General features: G+C 46.0%; 1 protein-coding gene and 1 non-coding gene across 2 annotated transcripts in view; both read right to left on the minus strand.

The window, feature by feature from the left end:
* The window catches only part of LOC145402635 (voltage-dependent calcium channel subunit alpha-2/delta-1-like), a 440,994-nt gene that overhangs the window by 219,091 nt on the left and 200,166 nt on the right, over positions 1 to 21,737 (minus strand). The gene's annotated exons all lie outside the window — the stretch shown is intronic.
* On the minus strand, positions 2,915 to 3,033 carry LOC145402730 (5S ribosomal RNA). The gene has a single exon (XR_013897848.1). It is a non-coding gene; the product is annotated as a 5S ribosomal RNA (ribosomal RNA).

Raw genomic sequence — 21,737 nt, forward strand, 5'->3', positions numbered from 1 at the left:
TCAACATGATTTGTGAACATACTGGACGTGCAAAGTCGAGCATCATAAAGATTCTAGCTGCAGCGCACAGCCTGCCACCTGATGTCGTACCAAAGCACAAGCATAACGGTGGAAAGAAGAGAATGACTTCCAGAGGTACAGATATGCTTCTGAAGAGGGAAGTAATCAAGAATCCTTGACTGACAGCAGCAGAATTGAAGATAATGCATTCCCAGTTGTTACAAGACATCTCAGTTTGAACTATCCAACACTTCTTGCAGAAGGTGCTGAGTTTGTCAATCTGCACCATAGCCAAGAAACCGCTTCTCACTGACCACATGAAGAAGCAGTGCATTCAGTCTGCCAAGAGGTACGCACACTGAACATCAGATGAGTGGAGAAAAGTTACGTTTTTCGATGAAAGCGTATTTCAAGTGTTCCAGGTGCATTCTGCCAAGGTTCGTTGCCCTGCCTCCAGTTGTCGATATGACCCTGCTTACACGGTGCCGACTGTTCAGCATCCACAATCAGTAATGGTATGGGGGTGTTTCTCAGGTGAAATGGGAAGGAGAGGCCTCAACTTTCTTTCTAAGAACTTGATTATGAATGGTGGCCGGTACATTCAAGTTCTGAAAGATCATTTGTTAAACTTTTTGGCTATTCGTGGTTGCGACTTTTTCATGCACGATTCAGCTCCATATCACAAGTCTAGAAAGGTGACAAAATGGCTTCAGGATAATCGAATTGAGGTCCTCGACTGACCTGGCAACAGTCCAGATCTAAATCCAATAGAAAACTGCTGGGCAAAGATGAAGAGAATCATGGCAGAGAAGAAGAAATCCATGCTGGACAACCTCAAGACTGAACTGACAAATGTTTGGTGCAAAGAAATGTCCTTAGATTACTTTAGAGATCTAAGTGATTCCATGCCAAAACGCATCCACCTAGTCCTGAAAAAACAAGGGAAACATGATTTCATATTGATGAATGGCACTTCATGAACCAACATTGTGATATACTATGATTTCTGTGTTTTTTAATTCCTTGTGGTGGGAGGTCCTACGTCAATTTGCGGAAGCAGTATCCTGTATATATAATAATATATATATATATATATATATATATATATATATATAAATAAAACTATATATTTATAAATATATAAATAAATAAATATATAAATATATATATATATATATATATGTATATATATATATATATATATATATATTTATAAATATATAAATAAATAAATATAAAAATATATATATATATATATATATATATATATATATATATATATATATATATATATTTATATAGATACAGTATATATATATATTATATATACAGTGCTCGTCAGAATTATTGAGCGCCCTGCGTCCCTCCTAAGAAACAAACCTTTCAACATTGAAAAAACATATAAATAATGCATTTTATTTATCTTTAGTGCTTCGTAGGGTAGCCTTTACGTTTCTTCACGGACCTGAGACGTCTTGGAAATGAAAGGGCGAGGCTCCTGAGGTGCTGGAGGGGTATTTTGTCCCAGGAGTCACGAATGGCAGCTTCCAGCTTAGGCAGAGAGCTAACGTCCTTCCCTTGGAGACTCTTCTTTACGGGGTACCAGAGGTTTTTAATTGGGTTGAGGTCTGGGCTATTTCCTGGCCAGTCTGTCATGAATGATACCTCGCAGTCACGAAGCCAATTGGTGACCGATATGGCCTTGTGAGCAGGTGCACCGTCCTGCTGAAACACTCGTGCACCTGTTAGCTCAAATGAGTCTGGTAAATGATCACACAGAAGCTCCAGGTAAACATCCTGATTCACTCTAACATTCTTGGGAAGCACAACAAGCTTCCCCAAACCTTGACCAGAGAAACAAGCCCACACCATGAGTGAATCAGGATGTTTAACTGTGCTTTCTACATACCGTGGGTCAAGTGGGTCACTACCTTTGCGTCGATACACACGTGCTCTTCTGTTACAGGTAACACTAAACGTTGCCTCATCAGACCACAACACTGACAACCATTGCTCCTCACCCCAGTTTAGATATTTATTAGCAAAGGCAAGCCTACGAATTCTCTGGCTCTTGGTGAGAAGAGGCTTTTTCACAGGCCTATGACTTGTGTAACCAAGCTCATGCACCCTACGAGACACTGTTCTCACAGACACCTCACAAAACACTTCCGGGTTGCTCTCCTTAATTTTCCTTGCACTCACATGAAGATTAAACTCCACTGCACGTTTTAAAACATTAACAGACCTTGGGGAAATTTTCCTAGGCCTACCAGACCTCGGTTTCTTTGTGGGAACTTCACCACTGTTTTCCACCCGAAACCGCGCACACCAACGACGCACTGTCGATCGTGCCACACCAACCAATTCACTAATTTCCTTTGTCTGGTGGCCTGCCTCCTTTAGAGCAATGATCTGGGATATGATTTCACTCGATAGTTCACGGGTAGATGCCATAACAAAGTTCTAAAGGCCAAAACAGTGCGGGACACTCAGTAAAAAATGGCGCAATTTGAGAGGGACACTCGGCGGAGTTCCTCTCTCTCAGGCAGCCCATGGGCGACTGAGGCAGGAACCAACCAGCGCATCGGAAGGCCTCAAGCTACCGTGACGTCATGCTCGGAGCTCAAACTTGTGGCTCAATTTTTACCCCCCAAAATGGGTGATTCTTTTTGGGTCATAAGTATAGCCCACCCAGCGGACAACGCTGAATACTTTTGACGAGTACTGTATATATACTGTATATATATATATATATATATATATATATATATATATATATATATATATATATATATTCATCATTCATTCATTGCCAGATGCCATGTATCCCACACGGGGTGGCCAAGGGCTTAGAGTTAATTGTTTTACAGGGAGGGGCACTAATCCTCCACCAACCCCACTTGAAACGTAGGGATGCCAACAGCATCTGGTGTTCCCAGGCGGTCACCCATCCAAGTACTAACCAGACCCAACGTTGCTTAACTTCGCTGATCGGACGGGAAGCGGTGTACTCAACGTGGTATGGCCGTTGGCAATATATATATATATATATATATATATATATATTGACTATCCATCTACAACCAGATCCTTCGATTCCGTAAGGGGTAGCAACAAACAAATCACTTCCATGTTGTCCTGCCCCCGGCCATTTCACTGCCTTGCTCCCAGCTCACATCCCCCTGTCTCATATACCTCTCCACTCCATTCCCCCATCTCATCCTTGGCCTCCCCCTCCCTCTCTCCCTCTCCACCTCACTCACATATACTTTCCTCGTCAGCCTCTCCTCTCCATCCTTTCCACATGGCCAAACCACTTTGGTGTGTTTCTCCGAATGCTTCCTTGCACATCTACATCCACACCACAATGCTTCTTCACTGTGTATATACTGTATATATATATACAGTAATCCCTCTAATATCCGGACGCCCAATAACCGAACATCCCCACTAACCGAACCTTATCGTCCTGGGATCAAACATTCCCAAAATGGTCCGAAAATCCAAAAAAATTGGAAAAAAAATCGATTTTTTGCCGTCCGTAATTTGAACTTGCCGCGCGCGCCGCGTGAGAGCATTGTTTTGGTTCGTCATTCCTCCGACGTCTGATAGAGCGCCGCTGCATCCTCCCCACTTCCCGCCTGTCTCTCACCGCGACAAGACCTACGCTCTTCGCCATGGCTGCCCACGTGCTCGCTTTTGTGGTGGTGCCGTACTTGCTGCAAGGCCTCCTGCTGCTCTCTGCCCTACTCTTAGTGTGTGTGATGATGGCCCCGCCTCCTGAGAAAAGGAAGAGAGTGGTGTTGACTCTGGAGAAGAAACGGGAGATATTGGAGAAGGTTGATGCGGGTTGGTCTTCCTCTCGCATTCTCCGCGAGTTCAACCTGGCCCGGTCGACTTTGTTTGATATCAAGCGTTCCCGAGACAAGCTCATGCAGTACACGGCTGACTTCTCGTCGAGAAGCAAACGCAACGTGGAGAGGAAGGTTATGTTTACCCCCAAGTATGCAGAGATCGACCGCTCCACGTTGATTTGGTATCGACAGCAATGTGCAGCTGGTGTGATGGTACGTGGAACGGAGCTGAAGGCTGCTGCTGAGAAGTTTGCAAGGCTTCACGACGCCCTAGACTTCAAGGCATCCGAGGGTTGGCTCTTCGCGTTCAAGTTGCGACATGGCCTTACTAACCGTAAAGCACATGGCGAAGCATTGGACGCTAACGAGGATGGAGTGGACGAGTTTCGGCACAAGGTGAAAGGCTTGATCGACAGGGAGGGCCTCACTCTCGGTCAAGTCTATAACGCTGACGAAACTGGCCTATTCTATCGCTCGGTGCCAACGAACACTCTCGCCGATGAGACGGAGAAGCGTGTACCTGGCCGCAAGCTTTCTAAGGAACGGATATCTGCTTTGTGTTGTGCCAATGCTAACGGCATGCACCGGCTTAAGCCCGTTATTGTTGGCCGTGCAAAGCAGCCTCGGTGCCTTCGTGGGGTGATGGATGTCCTTCCTGTCGTATGGTACCATTCTTTGAAAGCATAGTTCACAGCTGTGATTTTCAAAGACTGGTTTCACCATCACTTCGTCAAGGAGGTCATACATTACCAGACGAAGACACTGGGAATTCCTCGCGACCAGGTAAAGGCTCTCCTTCTCCTCGACAATGCACCTGCCCACCCGTGCGACAAGGACTTGGTTGCTGAGAATGGCCGTATTAGGTGCATGTTTCTGCCACCTAATACGACTGCTCTCATTCAACCAATGGACCAAGGAGTGATCGTGGCAACAAAGCGCCTGTACCGTCGGAAGTTCCTGGACGAGGTGATGGTGGTTCTCGAGGACGAGGACGAGCGCAGGGAAGGACGTGACACTCGAGGCAAGCGGACTTTGGAAAACCTTCGCCGCTACAACATCAAGTCTGCGCTGTACAACTGGGCTAGTGCATGGAAGGAAGTCCCTGTGAAAACTCTTGAAAATGGTTGGTCTCGTCTGCTTCTCGGAACAGATGTGGAGTACGATTTCCTAGGGTTTGACGTGGATGACTTCCATGCACGGCTGCGTACGCACGGCGACGATGTTGATGTGGACGATGTTCGTGAGTGGTTGGACGACGACGAGGGCGATCCTGGGTATCAGACGTTGTCTGATATCGAGATCGCGTCTTCGGTTGCTGGTGTCAGTCCTGAACTTGAAGATTCCGACGACGAAGGCGATGATGATGCAGACTCCGCCCAGCAGGACACTACTCCAGCCATCCCCAAGCTGAGCGCACTCCGGGAACATCTAGAGTTCGTCCTAGACTACCTGGAACACCCGGACTGCGACAGGGAGATGGGGCCCTTGGGACTCGTGGAGGAAGTGCGTGCTTTCCGGCAGCGCATCATCAATCGCCAGAATCGTCGGTCCTTGCGTCAGTCAACGATTGACAGTTTTTTCAGGCCCGTGACCCCCGCTGTGCCAAGCCCTGGTTCCACTCCGTTGCCTCCCCAAGACAGGCCCTCATGCTCCGAGCCACAGCCCAGCACATCAGCTACAGTGGAGTCACCGCTCGACGTGAGTTTGCGGCTGTCTTCAGAGTCTTCTGTAGTCGGTACGCCATCACCACTACCCACCGATGCACCCCTTGGACGCCTGCCAGTGATACTCTCGGGCTCTGACAGTGAATAAACAGCAAGAACTTCTCCACTAGACCACACGGGAATTTTGAGTGTTGTGCAGTGAAAATTACGGTGTGTTGTGTTAAGGTTTTCAAGTTGGGAGAAAAGACTAAGTAGAAAAGAAATTTAACGTAACTAACCTTCTTTGTTTTGGCTTTGGAAACTTAAAAAAACTTGGGAAAAGTTAATGTGCAACACTTAAATTTAATGGAACATTATTTGGACTAAAGTGAACACTGTGAAAAGAACGGACTTCTGTGTGTTAGTGACTAAGTTCAGTGCAAGACTTCAGGAAGAGTGTAGTGCAAGTGCTTCAGGAAATCGTTCTTACTGTCAGAGTCCGAGAGGAGGCGGTTATTCATCGAGGTGGCCAGGGACTTGCTGTAAGTAGCCAAAATGCTTCATGTTGTACTATTTTCCATACTATATTTACCAGAATGTTTCATATTGTATTTTTTCCCATACTATACTTACCAGAAAGTGTCATACTGTACTTCTTTCCATACTAAACTTACCTCATGCATGTGCAGTAGGAATGTGTTTTTCAGAGTTCGGTTAGGTTCGGTTAGGTTAGGTTCAGTTAGAGTCCATAAGTACCAGAATGTTTATTAATGTATGAACATAATTCTAAACCCACATTTTATGTGTCTATTGCATTTATTTCAGTCATTTATGTGCCTTATTGGTGTGATTTGGGTGTTAAATAGGTGCTATGCATGTCCGGAGGGAGTTGTATAGGTGTTTCTCTGTGTTAGGGTCCGTAAGTACAAGTCCATAAGCTGGGGCCCAATATCCGGACAAAACCAATATCCGAACCTACCGATGGCTCTATTGATCTGGATATTGGAGTGATTACTGTCTATATATATATATATATATATATATATATATATATATATATATATATACAGTAAAAGTTTGATATAACGAATACGGGATAAAATGGAAGCATGAGAAAACGGAACGATTTTTTTCCGTCAGGTACTCGTAATGTTCCAGAAGTTTTCTGTTCTGTTGCGAGGCACTGGGCTTCCATAACGGAAACAAGCCAGTTTGTCTGTGGCTGTGGACAAATTGTGATGCACTGGAACGTTCCTGATTGATCACGAAGCGTGGGGCTTTGTCACAGTCCATGGCAAGAAGCCGCTTTGTCCCAGGCTGGGTGAGGCCGCTCACCTCGCCGCAGGCTACCAGCAACCCCCGCACAGTTCAAATCTTCTCTCCAACTGTGCGTGATTACCTAGGCATTAGAAACTTTTTTGTACCTTCTGTGTAGAAAATAAGCAAACCAATCATTCACCGTGACTAAAGTGCAGGAAAAAAAGGAAAAGGTGAGGCTTTCTATGGGCCAGAAATTAGAAATACAGTAAGCTCGCTCCGACCATGTTCTCGTCGAATGCGCTCGCAATTATACGCGGTTAGTGCTGAGATACGTATAAGACAACGTAAGATTAAAGAATCATTGCGAAAACCATTGGCCTTTGAAAGGCCAAATTCTCGAACATCAGCGCAGCGCGCACGATTTGTTTTGATCACGTGATCATGTGATTCACTGTACTGCTTTTCCACAGTACCGTATTTGTAAGTTAAATATTTATATTACTGTTCTGGTAAGTTTATGTACAAGTTAAAATACTATTAAATAACATTAAAGCAAGAAGTAAAGTCTTATAACCAGTTTACCTGATAGGCGTCAGAATATTGCCCTTTTTATTTGTTCGTTAAAGATTTACTGCACCGATTTTCCGCAGTGCTGTATTTGTAAATTTAATATTTACTGTTCTGGTATGTAAGTTAAAGCACTTAAATAAAAAAAAGCATTAACAAAAGCCCTGTAACCAGTTAACTTGATTTATATGATTACCCATGATCGGCGGGTTCCGAGACAAATCTCCATCAAGTCAATTCGCCGTCAGACAATTCCCCGTCAAAACATGGACGAGTCCCTGTCAGGGCAATTCGCACCCTGAATGATTCCCCGTCATTCTATAAATATACTTATTTTGCCTTGGAATTATATTCTAGCGTCATCCATAGCTGTCTTCATTAATGATGGCGAATTGTCTTGTTATTGTTGCGATGGTAAATTGACTTGATGACGAATTGTCCCGAAACCAATCGGCATCGGAATGTTGCCTTGTGTTTACGTATTTGTACGTTCAAGTTTTGCTGTGCAGTACTGTATTTGTAAGTTAATACTTTAAATAAACCTTCTAACCACTGAAAATGATTCATATTGATTACCAATGGCAGATACCAGCAAAACACCACATTTAGGGGATCTTGGGAACAAAATAAGGAGTAGTTAAAACTTACGCAGTTTCGCGCAGAACGCGCCGCAGTTGGAACGAAACCCTCACATTAGGGGTGAATTTGTTGTAATCTCGAAGCATCACACCTGACACATGTTTGGGGGGCTGTTTCAGGCATAATTTTACAAAGAAGTCATATCCCCCCAGTTTGGAGGTGAGTTTTTTAACTGCTTTATCTATTATTATTACCGTATAATAATTATAGTAGTGCACTTTGCCTAGGATATTTAAACCTATTGTGCATTATTTGATAAAAGCACCAATTTTAGCAGAGGTAGACCAATATATTATGAACAAATTTGGATGTGGAGCCATTGGCCAACTGCCCCCTGGTGGCCGTGGTGGCCATTTTCCAAATTGGCTGCCATGTGGCTGCCGAGGAAGACTTATCCCTAGGTGAATGAGAAGTACTGAGTAACTGTGCAGGAAAAAAATGATTGTTTTGAATCTGCAATGTTGTGCAAACATTATGTTGCATGTTGTTGCTAATGTAGGGTAGCACTTAACAACAAAGAAAGGTGCCCATGTGTTTTTAGAATCTTATCTTATTATTGATTTATTGAATTATTCATAGATTAGCATAACAACCATGACAAACATCATTTGAAATGTTCCAACTCAACTGAACATGTCCTAATTCACTTGGATTCTGAGTGCTCCTTTCATACAACTTTGTCATTTTCCATTTCCAGAACAATGTCAAAGAGCTTCAAACTCATTGAGCCTCATGGTGCAGAAGCAGAAGCAGCTCAGTCTACCTCCACCCAGCCAGCAACAGAGACAGACTGGTCATTATGCTTCATATGCCAAGAAACGACGCCAGAGTCACTGACAAGTCCATCCCAGAATACACGCCGAGACAAGGGGAGCAGCTACAGCATTCTCGTTGGACATCTGAGAAGGTTCAATGAGCTTGGATTGCTCCCCAAATCTTTTCTGTTGAGCCGATTAGATGAAGGCAGTGGCATTGAAGCAGCATTGAGTGCCAACAATGCACGATACCACAAGACCTGCAGGCTGAGGTATAACAAGATCAAGTTAGACAGAGCTGGGAAGAGGCACCTGAAAATAGGAGCCAACGAAGAAGAGGAAGTTGCTGCCCGCAAGCGAACTCGATATCTGTCACAACCATCAAGTACTGAGACGAAACACCAAGAAGTGAAATGCTTCTACTGCGGAGAAGCTCCTGGTAGTGCTGGTCTTCATGAAGCTGCGACATTCCAACTGGACTCGCGTGTCAGGTCGTGCGAACTGATTCTGGGCGACATGGACCTCCTGACAAACTGAACGCTGGGGACATGGTTCCACAGGAGGCCAAGTACCACCGAAATTGTCTCGTAAGCTTGTACAATCGCGCACGGAAGATTAAGGAAATGGCAGGCAAAGGTACAGACGATGAACACGCAATAGAAGGACTTGCTTTCGCAGAGCTGGTGGTGTTTATTGAAGAAGCTCTAATGGATGACAAGACGGCTCCAGTCTTCAAACTTGCTGACCTGGCGCAGTTGTACACGTCAAGGATGGAATAGCTGGGAGTCAAGCATGACGGCAGGGTGCACACGACCCGTCTTAAGCAGAGAGTGCTTGCTCACTTTCCTAACATGTGTGCACAGCACCAGGGGCGCGATGTCCTGCTTGCATTCAATGAAGACCTCGGCGATGCCCTGGCAAAGGCTTGTGAACTGGACAGAGACCTTGATGCTGTTCACCTGGCGTGTGCTGCCCAAATTGTGAGACGCCACATCATAGGAGATGCCAAGGTGTTCAACGGGTTTCCTACAGGATGCCAACAGGACTCCGTGCCACCCATGCTGCTTGCCTTGGTCAGTATGATCTTGGAAGGTCCCAGTATCAAGCACCAGAGTGAAAGCACAACACCAGCGGCACTGACCATCGCCCAGCTCCTCAAGTTCAACAGCTTGAAGCACCGACGGGGCGCCACAGGCAGTACGCCTCGCCCAGTCAGGCACGCCACCACGCAGGAGACGCCAGTTCCCATCTACATCGGCCTCATGCTACATGCACACACGCGCAAGAGGGAGCTCGTCAACAGGCTGGCAAACATGGGGATTTCTATCTCCTATGACCGGGTCCTGTTCCTCTCCACACAGCTGGGGAACAGTGCCTGCCGCCTCTACCACCAGGAGGAAGTAGTCTGCCCTCCCAAGATGAGAGGCAGAGTCTTCACGACTGGCCGCGGTAGACAATATCGACCACAAACCAAGTTCCACCACAGCAAAACAGTCATTCCATGGGACTGCTATTTCCCTCATGCAAAACCCTGTATTCCCTGGGGCCAGCATTGACCGCAGCATCATCATCCTCGGAGGGCCGAACGAAAGAGGCCTCAAAACAGTTGACCGTTTGCCGCACTACTATACAGATGTCCCATCCGTCACCGGCAGCATCAAGAACATCCCCGTGCCGGCTACCAGCGTGACATCCCTGGGCAGCAACAGCAGCCTCAAGCAACATGCTGAAAGAGAGCATCTCTGGCTACAACACACCCAAGTCACCCTACAAGAAACTTCTCCAGTGGAGAACACTTCATGGGCTGCATACCACGCAAGCCAGCAGGACATGCCAGCCAGTCGGGCCATCTGTCCCACCGCACTGCTCCCACTCTTCCTGGAGAGCACCCACACCGTGGCTATGATCAAGCACTCCATGGATGTGGTCAGGAATGCAGTGGAACATATCAACCCTGGCCAGACTCCAGTGGTCACATTCGACCAGCCGCTGTTTGCTTTGGCAAAGCAAATCCAGTGGAAGTGGCCACAGGAGTATGGTGAAGAGAAGTTTGTCGTCCTCTTCGGCTGTCTTCATATTGAGATGGCAGCACTGAAGACCCTTGGTGACTGGTTGCAAAGGAGCGGATGGGTGCAAGCACTGGTTCAGGCAGAGGTCACCAGTGCCGGGACAGCGGACTCCTTGCTGTGGGCATCCCATGTCAGTCGAACCAGGAGGGCTCATCAAGTGACAGCAGCAGCCCTTTTCACCCTGCAGCAGCACGCCTACAACCACTACATTGACCAGCTGGGTGACGCCCGCAACGAGCAGCTGGAGTTCGATGATTGGTGCCAGCAAAACGCGGAGACCTGCCCCCAGTTCCACTACCGGGCAACTGTCCTGCAACTGGAGATGACGGTCCTTGTGTATGTGCGCTCTCCACACCAAGCGTCATTTGCGATGTACGTAGATGCCCTGAGAGAACTAGCAGTGTGGTTCCATGCCCTGAATCACACCAACTATGGGCGCTGGATTCCTGTGCATCTGCGAGACATGGTGGAACTACCAACGACACACCCTGAAATAGCCCAGGAATTCCAAGCTGGGAACTTCACCGTCCAGAAGACGAACAGGCCGTTCTCCGCTATCCCCGTCGATCAGGCCCACGAGCAGAACAATGCTGCCATCAAAGGAGACGGAGGTGCAGCGGGCCTGACTGACAAACCCAGCGCTCTACGACGGTGGATGGTGGCAGGACCAGAGGTTGCCAGGCTCATCGAAGAGTTCCAGGATGAAGCTGACCTGGGGAACAGACTACAAGACACAAGGCACCATGACCAGTCAGCAAGTGTGCAGACTGCTTTCCTCAAAGATGTACAGTCAATGGTCAACGTGATGGAAGACTTCGGGAATCCATTTGAAAAGGAGAGTCAAGATCTGCTGGTACTCGACACCTAGGAGATCGCGCCACCTGGAGCTGTAGACGCCCTCCGTCATGCACACGAAGTGGGTCAGCTGCAGTTTTACAACTTTGTCAGAGAACGCCTGGTGGAGAGAACGAAACCCATAGAACATGCCATCCACAGAAACAAGCTGAAAATCTTCGGTCAGCCTGCTTCGAAACCTCTGGGAAAGGGCAAGCAGCAGATGAAATCCCTCAAGAATGACGTGGACCTGTTCTCTCATCTGTATATCGGGTGCCAGAACCGGGATGGGAATCTAGAGGAATTCTTCCAACATGAAAACCCAAGCCTGCCCCCCTGCACTATCAGATGGTGGTGGCATCCAGCTGGGTGTCAAGAGTGATCTTCTCGCTTGTCTAGAAGACCTCAGTCAGTCCAAGTCTGAGGTTCCTCCAACCAGCTGCATTGTGCTGGATGGAGCAGTCATCATCCAGATCCTGAAGCCTGCTACAGCAAAAAGCTTCAACGAGTATGCACAGCAGGTCTTTGTTCAGGGAGCTCTTGCCTCTCCTGACATTGAGGGGGCTCTCCCTACGTGCTAAGGGGTCTTTGTATGCAGCGTGTGTTAGGAGTGTAATGCTGTATGGCAGTGAGACCTGGGCAGTGAAGGAGGAAGACATTCGCCGGCTCAGACGTACAGAAATGACAATGATTAGGTGGATGTGCAGTGCTTCCCTGCGTCCAAGGCCTGGAGGGGCTGGGTTTACAATGGAAGAGTTGAGAGGTAGGATGGGACTGGAGTGTATTGGTGTTGTGATGAGGAGAGGTAGATTGAGGTGGTTTGGACATGTGGAGAGGATGGGGGATGATAGTTGGGTGAGGAAGGTGAGAAGTGTTAATATTGGGGGTGGGGTTATGAGGGGTAGACCGAGAAAGACATGGGACGAGGTCATTAAGTGTGACCTTAGGGTTAAGGGACTGAACAGGGAGGCTGCAATGGATCGTGCAGCATGGAGAGCCGCCATTAGGTGACCAAGGCCGACACATGCAAGCATGTTGGAGCCTTTAAAAACGAAAACGAAAACGAAAACGAAAACGAAAACGAAAACGATACTCTCAAAACTCCATCAAGCCACGCGAGTGGACCTGGTGTGGGACCGCTACAATACAGACTCGTTGAAGGGTACAGCAAGAGCCAAGCGCGGAAAAGGGGTGAGAAGACAGGTGGTGGGTGGTGCAACGATCCCCGGGAACTGGGCCAGCTTCCTCAGAGTTGATGAGAACAAAACAGAGCTGTTCAGCTTCCTCTCTGGCGTCCTCCACGACTCATTCCAGCTTGCAGACAAGGAGCTGGTCATCACTGAAGGAGATGATGTCTTGAGCAAACCACCGCTCCTAGATACTGCAGCCCTGGCTCCTTGCAACCAAGAAGAAGCCGACAGCCGTATAACGTTGCATGCCGCCCACGCTGCTCACAATGGCCACAAGAAGATCCTCATCCGCACAGTTGACACTGATGTTGTTGTCCTGGCAGTGGCTCTGGCACGCATCCTGGAGGAGGTAGCCGAAGTGTGGGCGTCCTTCGGCACGGGCAAGGCTTTCCGGTTCTTGGCAGCCCATGAGATAGCGCGGGTTCTGGGCCCTGAGAAAGCACAGGCACTACCAATGTTTCATGCTTTGACGGGCTGCAACACTGTCTCCTGCTTCGCCGAACATGGCAAGAGGACAGCATGGGCAGTGTGGACAGCTCTACCTCAGATGACCCAGACACTCACTGACCTCTCCACTGCACCGGATCATATTGATGAAGATGCCATGCACACCATTGAGAGGTTCGTCATCCTGCTTTACGACAGAACAAGCACCGCAACCAATATTGACAAGGCACGCCACAAACTGTTTGCAAAGAAGAGCAATGTCCAGCTGATCGCACCGACAAGTGCAGCCCTGAACCAGCATGTCCGACAAGCAATATACCAGGGCAGACATGTCTGGGGTCAGGCCCTGGTTCCTGCACCAACATTGCCATCACCAACTGACTGGGGTTGGATCAAGACCAGTGGCATGTACGAACCTCTCTGGACAACGCTCCCCAAGGCATCCAAGGTCTGCCGGGAGCTTGTCTCCTGCAAATGCCAGGAGGGCTGCATCAAGAAGTGCAAGTGCAAGAAGGCCAGGCTGGAATGCACACCACTGTGTGCTTGCGACGGGGAGTGCTCTCATAACTGAACTCACAAACTTAAGATGAAGATTCTGAACTGTTCCAGACAGTACACAGGGACCGTAAAACAGTGAACTTATCTGCATATTGCACTTAGCAGACTATGTGTTAATTAACTTGATAATTAAATGTAGTAGTGTCCCTTGACCACAGAAGTACAACATTTGAAATGCCCAGGATTGAGCTGATAAGAGCAAGCCACCATAATTATCACTATCTGGTTCTGTTATTGTTGTTGTATTATCGATGTAATTAGCATAATTGTTAACAATTTTGTTCATTGGCATCTTAATTGGCATGGGCGGTGTCCATGAATAGCTACTGACAGACAGAGGAAGAAGGTCAGATAACATTTCCACAACTTAAATGAATCTAGCCTATTCACAAGGAATGTCAGCATTTGATGCCTGATCATGGGTTTCCTTGTCGCCATTTCATCTGTAATTAGCCTAAATATGTTAATTAATATCAGCAGCATCTCCCAAAATGTAACTAAGAGCTATCTGGCATGTCTTGATTCAAAACATTCAATAAACATTCACTAAAACCTTCAGCAGCAAACTTTATCTAACTTCTGTGTGTCTTTTGGGTGTCTGCTGGTGGCCATTTTGGAAAATGGCCGCCACGGCCTCCAGGGGGCAGTTGGCCGATGGCTCCACATCCAAATTTGTTCATAATATATTGGTCTACCTCTGTGCCAAAACTGGTGCTTTTATCAAAAAATGCACAATAGGTTAGCTTACCCGCAGCACTATTATTATTATTATTTTTGTGGGTTCTGACTGTTCTGTGTGTATCATTATGACTAGCATATGCAGCATGTGTGTGTGTGTGTAGCAAAAGAAGTTATTCAGTAGCAACTGTGTATAGGCTTTAGGTCATGAGTTAGGGAAGATATACAGTATAGGAAAAATCGCAAATTTCCGGAAAATTCCGTTCCATCAATGGTTCTGGAACGGAAGCTTGAAAAAGCGGAATATTTGATAAAACAGAAGAGGGGTTGGTTGAATTATTCTGTTATATCAAGCTTTAACTGTATATATATATATATATATATATATATATATATATATATATATTCTGTATACAGAAAGACAGATAGATCAATAGATACATAGATAGATAGATGGATAGACTGACAGATGTACAGATATAGATATACAGTGCTCGACAAAAGTATTGGGCACCCGACGCCCCCATAACAAAACAAACCTTTCAACTATGGAAAAAACATGTAAATAATGCATTATACTGTATTTACCTTTAATGCTTGGTAGGGTTTCCTTTGCACCTCTTCACGGACTTGAGAAGTCGTGGAAGTGAAAGGGCCAGGTTCCTCAGGTGCTGGGGTGATATACTTGCCCAGGACTCATGAATGGCTGCTTCCAGCTTAGGCAGAGAGCTCACGTCCTTCCCTTGGAGATTCTTCTTTACGAGGTACCAGAGGTTTTCTATCGGGTTGAGGTCTGGGCTATTGCCTGGCCAGTCTTTCATAAAGGACACCTTGCAGTCACGAAGCCAGTTGGTGACAGATTTGGCTTTATGAGCAGGTCCACTGTCCTGCTGAAACACTCGTGCACCTGTGAGTTTGAAGGACTCAAGTAAATGATCACAATGCAGCTCCAGGTAAATGTCCTGATTCACTCTGCAGTTCTTGGGAAGCAGAACAAGCTTCCCCAACCCCTTCCCAGAGAAACAACCCCATGCCATTAGTGAATCAGGGTGTTTAACTGTGCTCTCCACGTAACGGGGGTTGAGCAGGTCACTATCTCTGCGCCGGTACACGCGTGCTCCTCGATTACAGGTAACGGTAAACGTTGCCTCATCAGACCACAACACTGACAACCACTGGTCCTCACCCCAGGTACCTGTTAGCAAAGGCAAGCTTACGAAGTAGCTGGTTACGTGTAAGAAGAGGCTTTCTCACAGGCCTGTGGCTTGTGTAACCAAGTTCATAGACTCTTCAAGAAACCGTACGCACTGAAACCTCGCCAAACACTTCCGGGTTGCTCTCCTTAATTCTCCTTGCACTCACACGAGGATCAGACTCCACTGCATGTTTGAGCACATTAACAGACCTCAGGGAAGTTTTCCTGGGCCTACCAGACCGTAGTTTCTTTGTAGCAACGTCACCACTATTTTCCACTCGGTAACGGGCACACCACCTCCGCACTGTCGACCGAGCCACACCAACCAAATCACTAATTTCCTTCGTGGGGTGGCCTGCCTCCTTTAGAGCAATGATCTGTGATATTATTTCACTAGACAATTCATGGGTAGGGGCCATATTAAAGTTGCGAAAGCCAAAACACTGCGGTTCACTAGGTAAAAAATGGCACAACAAGAGAGGGAGGAGCAGCCGGGTTCCCCTCTCTCACGCAGCCCGCAGGCAACCGAGGCACCAGCCAACCAGTGCACAGTAAGGCCTCAGGCTGCCGTGATGTCATGTTAGCGGCCAAAACTTCTGGCTAAATTTTTTCTCCCAAAAAGGGTGATTCTTTTTTCACCAAAAGTATTACGTGCCTTGACATAGGCACACAATACTTTTGTCGAGCACTGTAGATATATACAGCAATTCCTCATTTATCTGGACATGCAGTATACATACCTGTTCATTATCTGGATACTAGACCCTGACTCTATTAAACCATTATCCAAATTTACTTGTCATTATCTGAACACAGAAGATAGTGAGAAGAGGACAGAGTATAAGAGCATAGTGGAAGAAAGATTGGGAAGGTATGAGCTAGAGCAGATGGAAGGGGTGGAAGACGTATGTAAGATATTCACGGAAGAGATAAGCGCAGCGTGTGAGGCGGTTTGTGGAGTGAGGAGGAGATGCAAGGGTGTGCAAGGGACAGCATGGTGGAATGATGAGGTGAAATGAGCTGTGGAACAAAAGAAGAAGGCATATGGTGAATGGTTGGCGAGTAGAGGTAGGGGAGAAGATGAGAGAGAGAAGAGAGAGGTATATGTGAGCAGCAGAAGGGAGGTTAAGAGACTGGTGAAGGAGAGTAAGAAGAAAGTGGATGAAGAGTTTGGGAGGAATCTGAGTGTGAAATGGAGGGAGAGTAAGAAATTGTTTTGGAAGGAGGTAAAGAAAGTAAGGCAGTGTGAAAGGGGAAATAGTAGGGGTGTGAAAGATAGGAATAATAGATTGTTGGTGGAGAAGAGAGAGAAATTGAGGAGATGGAAGGAGCACTTTGAGGATTTGTTGAATGTAGAGAGTGAGAGCAGTGTGAGTATAAGTGGTTGGGGAATGGCTGGGAGAAGAAGAGATGAGAGGAGGGAGGAAGAGATCAGTAGGTCGGAAGTAGTGGAAGCGATGAAGAAGATTAAGCTGGGAAAGGCCCAAGGAATTGATGGAGTGTGTGGTGAAATGCTTAGGTATGGGGGTGAGATTGTTGTGGAGTGGATATGGAAGTTGTGTAGATTGGCTTGGGAAGAGGGAAGGGTTCCAGAGGACTGGAAATCAGGTATAATTGTTCCTCTGTACAAAGGAAAAGGGGAGAGAGAAGTATGTGGTAACCATAGGGGTATTTGCCTTCTTAGTGTGACTGGTAAAATATATGGTAGAATACTCATTGATAGGGTTAGGCATATGACAGAGGAGCTAGTTGGAGAAGAACAAGGGGGATTTAGGAAGGGAAAAGGGTGTGTAGATCAGATATTTGTTCTAAGATGTTTAGTGGAGAAGTATCTAGAGAAGGGAAGGAAAGTGTACGCTGCCTTCATGGACTTGGAGAAAGCTTATGACAGAATAGATAGGAAAGGTATGTGGAAGGTATTAAGAATATATGGAGTGGAGGGGAAATTGTTGAGTGCTGTGAAGAGTATGTACGAGGGAGCTAGGGCTACAGTGCGAGTGGATGGTGAGCTGAGTGATTCTTTGATCTCAATGTGGGACTGAAACAGGAGTGTGTAATGTCTCCATGGCTGTTTAATATATATATGGATGGGGTCGTAAAGGAGGTACAAGGTAGGGCAGTGGGTGTGGGGGTGGCCCTAATGAATGAGGGTGAGATTTGGAAGCTTCCGGTGTTGCTGTTTGCTGATGATACAGTATTGTTGAGTGAAGATGAATGGGAGTTGCAAGGTTTGGTGAATGAATTTGGGACAGTGTGTAGGAGGAGGAAGCTGAAAGTTAATGTAAACAAAAGTAAAGTTATGGTGTTTGAGAGGAATGAAGTCACAGAGTGTGCAGTGAGGTTGGATGGTGAGGATATGGAGAATGTGAGTGCATTCAAGTACTTGGGTAGTGTGATGAGTAAGGATGGAACTTTGGGGGATGAAGTACGTGAAAAGGTACAGCAGGGAAGGAAGGTTGTTGGCACACTGAAAGCAGTGATGAGAAATAGGGAGGTGAGTATGGAAGTTAAGAAGTCACTGCGTGATGGTATTGTGATCCCTACCCTGACGTATGGAAGCGAGGCGTGGACCTTGCAAGAGGGGAACAAGTCAAGAGTGAGAGCAGTGGAAATGAGTTACTTGAGAGGAGCATGTGGAGTGACATGGAGGGACAGGTTGACGAATGAAGAAGTGAAGGAACGTTGTGGGGTAGATGTGGATGTGGTTGAAAAGATTAGGAAAAATACACTGAGGTGGTTTTGGTTGAAAAGATTAGGAGAAATACACTGAGGTGGTTTGGACATGTGGAGAGGATGGAGAATGAAAGACTGACTAAGAGGGTGTATGTAGGTGAGGTGGAGGGAGGGAGAGGGAGGGGTAGACCAAGGATGAGGTGGAGAGATGGAGTTGAGAGGTATATGAGGGAGGGGGGGTGAGTTGGGGGGAGGGGAGTCAAATGGTAGGTGACAGAGTGACTTGGAGGCGTTTTGTCTGCGGCCACCCTTTGCGGGATTAGGGCGTCGGGCTATAGATAGATAGATAGATTGATAGAAGTCCCCAAGAGCTTCCGCTGGCCAGCTGGCATGTTCAAATAGTCGGTATCATGGCCACTGGGCTCTAGCCGTACTTTGGAAACAGACTGTAACTCACAACCTGAGCTAAAATGTCCATCCACTCCTGTACTGAATGGTTAAAGTTGTACACTGTCCCAATCACTCCCTACAAACCTCCAACACCCAAGAAATACCTACCGTAACCCACAAGCAGTGTCAAAATGCCTGTAGGCTTCCCTACCAAATGTCCAAAGTCACACGGCCACTGCGATTAGTCTTTCCCAACTGCCACCATGTGTGTAACACAGACCGCAAGCCACAAGCCAGGTGAAAAAGCCCTTCAGCCTTGCAACAGAATGGTGAAAATTCTGCCCACAGCCTCGCTTCTCCCCCCCTCCTGTCCCTACTCCATACCCTCCCATGCCCTCCACCTTGCTAGGTCTGCCTTCCCCCCCTCACTCCCTCAGTCCCTACCCTCCTTCACACTGAAAGCACTGACCTTTGAGTTTTTACAGTTTGGGGTGATGTATTTGAATAGTACTGGTCATATCAAAATTCTGAAAACACCATGAGAAAGTTCATGAAATTCTGCATCTAGACATTTGCTTAGCTCTTGCAAGCTGTGAGCAAAATTTTGCACCAGGATGGTGGAAAATTATATGAAGTTAAGTTTTACTCTTGAACAACCTTAATTCTCACTGCAGCTTTGTTACTATACTCATCAGTTTTCTGTGTTTTCATTAGCTTATCTTATAGTATAAACACCGGTAAATATGATGGTGTACCATTTATACCAATATAACCAATTTCCAGTGCCATATTTGACCATGGATTTTTTTGTGCGTGCTCCAGGAGCTGCTAGCACTCATACCCCAGAAAGATAACAGATTTTCCAACCGTCTTTATTTTTTTGTGGATTTTTGTTGTTTATGCATTGTTTTCTTGCTATTTAGCATTAATCTGGATATTCCTACATGTGTTTTAATGTCTCAATATGGCAAAATGTTCAGATAACACTGCAAAAATCTGAAGTGGTTCTGTACATATAGGAAGGGTTTTGTTTTTTTGTTTTTTAAATTTCATTTGCATGGTTTTCTTGGTGTTTAGCATTACTTTGGATATTCATATGTGTGTTTGGATGTCTAAATATGCCAAAATGACCAGAAAACACTGCCAAATTTAGTAGGGATACTGCACATATAGGTAGGGTTTTTGTTTTATTTTAATGTTTTTCTGCATGGTTTTCTTGGTGTTTGGATTAACCTGCATATTCCTATGTGTGTTTTGATGTCTAAATATGCCAGAATGACCGGAGAACACTACAGTACTAAAATAAGCAGAGGTACTGTACAAATAGGTTAGGTACAGGTAGGTGGTTGGGTATAGGTAAGGTACTCGGTATGAGTATAGTAGGGGTATATTGTCAATTATCCTGACATTGGCACTACCCGGACATGGCTTTGACTCTATTCCATCAGATAATTGAGGGGTTACTGTACAAGTAAACTCTCAATTATCTGTTGTTGCAATACCCAGCCCAACACAATACATGGTGCTGCTGGCTTGGCTCTGTTAACCCCTACACGCCAGGGGTTTTCCGATGTCGCATGCTCCTCCCTATGGGGGATATCTGTGATGGAAAAACTACCCTTACTTCAAACCCTAATATCTGCCAAACTATAACTGCTAGAGAAAAATTAAAGATAAATATGACTCAACAACTCTTCCTCTTTCAAATGAAAGTATCCCCACATCTCCAGGTGGTCCTGTTGATGAGTAAGGATAAGTTAAAGTTCAAAGGATGGCGTGCAGACGCTTGCGGCTATACACGTCGACCAGTGTTGCTCTGCACCCAAAATCGTGACAGCTATACATGTCAACCAGTGCGTAGGGGTTAAAGCAACATCCGGCCAAACTGTGCAATATCCGGTGTCGAAACAGGACATAACCAGCGGTTTTATGCAATATCCAGCATCGAGGTGTATCAACTGGCTCGTAAATGGTTGCAAACCAACGCTGTATTGCTGTACTGTGTACTGTATCATTACTGTATTGTATTTTATCCTTAATTTTCACCCTTTATGCATGGGAAAGTTCTTAGGACAGAGGGTCAAGACGGAAAGTAATGCATTATTTGGAGGTACTGTGCACTATCTGGTGTTTCACATTATTCAGCAGTCGGCTTGGCTGAATTATGCCGGATTATTGTGAGTTTACTGTATGTATGTAAATATATATATATATATATATATATATATATATATATATATATATATATTATCTATCAATCTATCTATCTATCTATCTATATATATATATATATATATATATCTATATATATATATATATAGATATACAGGGTGTAACGCGACGTATGACAAAAACTTACACCAATGATCTATTATGCAATTCTGAGTATATTTCTTTCTATAGCATATACTCTCAGCAACCCCAGTTCAGTACCCAGCATTCGGCTGTTTAAGTGTAAAAGTTTTGTGGCTGCAATGTGCCACTGGGTGAGAGCTTCGCAGGGTGACGGAAGATGAGTATTATTAGCTTATGTACTGTACACTCAACCCTCGGCTATCACGGGTTCCGCTATAGCGTATCTCGCTATCACGCCTATATAAAAAACTACCCAAATACCTTTATCACGCACTAAATGCCCGCTATCGCGCACTGGAAATGCTCGAAATTTTCAAGAAGGCTGGGCTTCGGTGCTCCGCCCAGCCAACAAAAGCTTCACTCCATGATTGGTCGTGTGACGTCAGCACCAGCCAAGTGCTGATTGGCCGCCCGACCGAGTCTCCTGCCCGCCAAACCATTCAAGTGCGCACCCTCAGACCGTGAACAGTGACAGCGAGAACAATAACCTTTTTTATGATATGACCATGGCCAACGTACCCCCTCCCTGTCCCACTACCATCACCCAACATAATGCTGCGGCACCTGGCAGGGAAATAAAGAAAAGGAAGAACCTAAGTTATGCAGATAAACTGGAAATGTGAAACTTAT

Source organism: Coenobita brevimanus, chromosome 58, assembly GCF_032717465.1.
Source record: "Coenobita brevimanus isolate Jiangsu-jjx chromosome 58, ASM3271746v2, whole genome shotgun sequence".
Taxonomy (NCBI): Eukaryota; Metazoa; Arthropoda; class Malacostraca; order Decapoda; family Coenobitidae; genus Coenobita; species Coenobita brevimanus.